Below are 5,333 nucleotides of genomic sequence, written 5' to 3'. Positions count from 1 at the left end.
CCAGCGTGCCAGCGGCCGGCCCCTCCCCCAGCACGCCGCCGACTGCCCCATCTACCCTAGCGCGCCACCGCCGGCCCCCTCCCCTAGCACGTCGTCGAGCAGCCCCTGGATGGCGCAACTCCGGCTGCACCATCGTGGTGGAGGCGCGGCGCCGTCTTTGAGATGCTCCATCAGCTGCTCCTCCTCCTCCTGGTATGCACAAGCTCCAATTCGTCGAGATGTTCCGTGGAGGTACTCCATTTTATGTTTTCAATTCATCTTATGAAAAAGCAGAACAAACTATGTGTCATTTTTGTCATTCACGCAAGTTCAGGCATACCTTCTGCACAAGTTCAAAATCTGAAGAAACAAATCTCAAACCAAGTTCAGAAACTGTTTCTTTCATAAATTAGTTGTTTTGGTTAATTCTGTAGTACATGTGTGTACTGTGATTGTAATTGTGGCTTGGAGTTGAGAAAAATATAACAAAAAGGTACATAAAAGAACCCAAAAACATTCGGTAGTTTCTGGAAGCCCAAAGTTCAGTTCAACATGTTTTCTATCATCAGCTCGTTAAGAACCCCAGAAACGGTTCAATGTGTGTGTTAAAAAAAATAGCTGGCTATATATAGAAAAAATTAGTAGCTAGGCAAAAAGAAGTTTGTATCAGTTCAGACTTGCCTGCACGGAAGGATAGAGGCCCTTGTCCCGTACGTTCAGGTTTGTATCAATGCTCCAGCCAACTCCATTATCTACTCAGTAAATGCTCCACTGCTAAATCCACTTGAAGTTTTGTCAGGTTTGGTGACTCCTCTCCCTTTCCCTTTTCATGTAATGCATTTAGGCCCACCAGACTCACATGACGACGCTGGCCGTCCACAGCCACCACCACAGGCCGTTCACAGCCACCACTCATGGCCGTCACAAAAAACACTCCAAAGTGCAGACCATACATGAGGACAAGGGCGAGGTATGTGCTTGTCTGTGTCAAGTGATTTGTGCCAGGCTTTCACCAAAAATTTACCTCGGTCCTCAGTTCTAACATGGCAATAATTTTCAATTGCAGGAGGAGGCAGCAGGAAAGAGCTAAGCGATCTTCAGTTCATGTTTGCTGCGATTTTCAGTCCAGCCGGCTTACTATTTCAGCACCAGGGTAACTAAAAAGCTCTGCGTCTGACAGAATATCTCTTGTTATAACTTTTAAATTTGTCCAGATGCGAGGAACAAAATCTCCAGCCAACTTTTTGCTTTGCTGATATAAATCAAGCTCTGTTTTGTTGTTGAGCAACAAAATGTTAGCCGCAGGAGTTAAAAAATCAGCTGCTTTGAACTAAATCAAAATGTGTCACGCAAGTTCAGGTATACCTGCTGCAGGAGTTCAAAAATGTGAAGAAACGAAGCTCAACCCAAGTTTAAAAACTGTTTCCTTAATAAATTAGTTGTTTTTGGTTAATTTGTTGTTATGGACAGTAAAAAATACACACTATTGTGTAGTGCATGTGTGTATTGTAATTGTAATTGTGGTTTGGAGTTCAGGAAAAGATAACAAAAAGGTTCATAGAAGAACCCAAAACATTTGGTAGTTATGTAAGCCCAAAGTTGAGTTCAACGTGTTTTCTATCATCAGCTCATTAAGAACCCCAACGGTTCAATGTGTGTGTTCAAAAAAATAGTGTGGCTATATATTAAAAAATTAGTAGCTCGGCAAAAAAGAAGTTTAACCGATTCAGTGCAAGTTTTACTTCTGAAAACTGACATTGTTCATCATGTACTGATCCATTTCAACTGTGGATGTGTTTAAAAAAACTGATGTTCGGCATGTACTTAAAATGCCATTAAAAAATGAAGAGTAAATAGCATCAGTGAGTTCTAGTACCTATATTGCAAAAGTTCATTGACAAAAAAAATATCAGTACAGTATGATGCTTCAGTTAGAAGATCACTGATGCTATTTGCTTCATAGTTTCTTTGTTGTTTCAACTTCTATTTTAACCTTTTCTTCTGTAAATTCTGCATCTTTTTTATTTATTTACAGACTATATGCATGATACTTGTACTGGAACTAGAGTACAAGTTTTACTTCCAGGCAAGTTCAATTGAAAATACTCTTAGTTTTAGAAATTGAAGAATTCTTTCAGGAAGAAATAGCCTTTTGAGCTACTATTGATGGCTAGCATTTGTGCCCCGAAGGTATTTGTGCTTATTCCTAAAAGAGAAAAAAATGCATTTCACTCACTTATGTTACTATGTTCTTTCTAGCACACAAGATGTTGTGTTAATCTGTATGAGAGCATAGGATGTCTAAATGCAGAAGTAGTTCCATAAAATGTCATTGTGTTAAAAGATGCACAAACTATTGTGTTTTTTGGTACCTCACGGCAGTGTGTAGCCCTTGTACGCCTTCTAAATACCGATGCATGTTTTTCTTTGGTACTTGTCTTCAGTACTAGTTTGGAAGGCCAGGAAGTTCTACTTCTGGCATCAGCCAACGGAGCATCGGTCGAAGAAGGCCGATGCGCCTTGTGCCAGCTCCGGGCATCGCCGGAGGCCCTACCTGTTCTTCCACCACCCCTGTGCACTCACCATCGAGCCTATCCATGCATAGCTCTAGTAGCCCAGCGTCACAATACACAGTGGCCGGTGGAGCAGCTCCCTCCTCTCAGCTGCTCAATGGCTTGCAGAGGCGTGAGATTGCTAGGAGTTCAACATGCAGAACCGTGCATGTCCATGTCCATGTTCCTCCTACATTTTAATCTGAAGGCAGTGACACCACTAAGGAAAAAGAAAATAATCAATATTTTCTGTAGCAATGCAATGGGCATTTGGCTCAGCAAATCTTACATTACTAGAGGTATCTTCATAATTTCTTTTACTGGAAAAAATACAAGTAGTGCAGCTTACCTCTTATGACCAGTACACAACCTTGAGTCAAATAGCAATATATGGAAAGTATGCCAACAGGTGGTTGCTATGAAGCTTGTGTGCCTGTACAACATGTGAAACTTTGTGGAAAGTTTTGTGACTTCGTATGCTATGGTGGCAACTTTTGTGTGTCTACACATCTTTCTAAATCTTGTGGTAGTGTTAGATATTTCTATGTATTGATGAGCTTCAGGCTTGTCGTTGTTCATGCAGATTAATTCTTTGTTAATTACTATTGCAGATTCAGTAAATGTAGCCTTTGTCTTCTCACTGAAGTTTTATTGTGAAGATTTTTTAATGCACACCGAAACCAGATTGTCTGCTCCTACATGCGCATCATATGCATATTTTTCCATCAAGAAACCTCATCATATGTATATGTCTTCTAACTCTAGATTTTGATGATGCAAAGTTGTATGGGTGTACACATTTCTTATTTCTATTGCTATTGGTTCAAATGACCAATTGCTATAAGTTCCTATGTGTGTTAGAGAACAATAGTGTTTGGCCGGTTCAAGCTTTGCACTGGTGGAAATTTTTTTGTACCCTTGTGCGAAAGCACTTTATTTTCTGATGATTATTATTGTTGTCATGTGGGTGTGCTTGAACATTTGCTGTGCAAGAAAAAGGCCTGTGATTTTTGTGTTGTGGTGGGTGCTATGGATAATATGAAAATGTGCAGTTGGTGTGGTGTATATGTCATTCATCTAATGTGGAGCTGGTGTGTTGTATATGTCATTCATGTACATGCACTATATGTGTGGAAAATTTTCTGTCTATGATGATATGATTGTTACTTCTTCATAGAAGGTATACATGACCGTTTGCTGTGCATGCAAGAATGAAAGAAATGGTTTACATAAAAAACAATTAATCGGTACAAATTTAAAACAATGATCAGTTCAAAATGAAAAAAATTGTTAGTTTGAATTTAAAAATCAGTTTGAAGTAAAAGCCATGATTAGATTGAATTCTGAAAAATGAATGATCAGTTCAAATTAAAGAGAATAATCAGTTTGGATTAAAAAAGTTGGGTGAATGTCCTACTACTTGCTAGCTTTGGCATTGTAAAAGCACAATAAGTTCATAATTAAAAAAGGTTGTAAGTTCAACATGACATCCCAGATGAGGTTGGGAAAAAAAGCTCAAACAAAAAAGAAACCCATGGAAAATCAAAAATGGTAAAAGTTCAAGTAGTAAATTGAGAGAAGTCCGAAGCACCGTTGAAAAAAAAGATGCCGAGTTAAAAAAAGACACAAAACTTTTCTTTTTGAAAAAAATGTCATTCAGTTCAACGATATATACCATGCGCAAGTTCAGGGACGATGATATCATAAACCGTTGAAAAGTTATGAAGAAAACCGTACCCAAAAAATAGAGTAAATTCTAGTCTATAGAAACTTGCTCAGTACAAACTCATAAGGAGATCAGTACGAGTTCAAGTGATCAACCCCTAAACATTTTCTTTTAAAAAATCATTCAGTTCAACGATATAAATCATGCAAGTTCGAGAATGATAATACCATGAACCGTTGAAAAGTTACGAGGATAACCATACAGAAAGAACATAGTAAAGTCTAGTATGTGAAAATATGCTCAGTACAAAACCATACGGACATCCGTTCAAGTACTCTTTTTTTGGAACCTCTTAAAATTACTCTATGAAAAAATACATCACTACAAACGCACACGTAGATCAGTACAATTACTCTGTTTTTTCTGACGGAAAAACAGCACGACGTGTCCCACCGTATTCCAAATTACTCTTCAACGGTTGCGAATTTGAGAAAACATTCAACACGACTAAGTTTCACATTTTCGATAACTTTCCAACGGTATATTATTTGTCCCATTTCGACAAACTTTTAAAAAAATCGCGTTCGAAATCAACTTTGACTGTATTCAAATTTGTTTTTAAACTGTAAGGAATTAGAAAAAACTTTCTATACGCAAAAGTTGCACATTTTCCTAGCTTTCCAACGCCATACCATGTGCGTCAATCCGACAAACCGTTTGCAAAAAACAGTGAAAAACATTTCGCCCAGAATTTCACTGTTTTTCAAATTACTTTTAAATTATATAGAATTTGGAAAAAGAATAGATATATGGAAGATGCAGATTTTCACAAGCTTTCCAACGCCATCTCATTTTCTCAATTCCGACAAACCGTTTGAAAATTAAGTCTAAAATATGATTCGTGTTTTCGGTTATGAAATGTTTTTTTTCAAAATTGCTCTTAAATCATAATTTTTTTTTGCAAAAACAAATTATAAGACTGTAATGTGGATGTCAAGAGCTTTCCAATGATATATTACACGCCCCATTTCAACAAAGAAAATTACAAAAAAATTGAACTAAAGAAGACGATTTTTAACACCAACAGAAAGCATCAGTTCAACCGCTCGAATTTCATCAGTTCAACCGCTTGAATT

General features: G+C 37.8%; 1 long non-coding RNA gene across 2 annotated transcripts; it reads left to right on the top strand.

Annotated features, from left to right (window-relative positions):
• Positions 1 to 6: 6 nt before the first annotated feature.
• On the top strand, positions 7 to 3,658 carry LOC119334689. 2 transcript variants are annotated; one of them, XR_005161498.1, is made up of 3 exons: positions 7 to 949; positions 1,046 to 1,132; positions 3,143 to 3,658. It is a non-coding gene; the product is annotated as an uncharacterized LOC119334689 (long non-coding RNA). The 2 variants fall into 2 exon arrangements; XR_005161497.1 differs by lacking the exon at positions 3,143 to 3,658 and having other exon boundaries at positions 1,046 to 1,822.
• Positions 3,659 to 5,333: the final 1,675 nt, after the last annotated feature.

The sequence above is a fragment of the Triticum dicoccoides genome, chromosome 7A (assembly GCF_002162155.2).
Source record: "Triticum dicoccoides isolate Atlit2015 ecotype Zavitan chromosome 7A, WEW_v2.0, whole genome shotgun sequence".
NCBI lineage: Eukaryota > Viridiplantae > Streptophyta > Magnoliopsida > Poales > Poaceae > Triticum > Triticum dicoccoides.
This window is presented reverse-complemented; position numbering and strand designations above follow the sequence as displayed.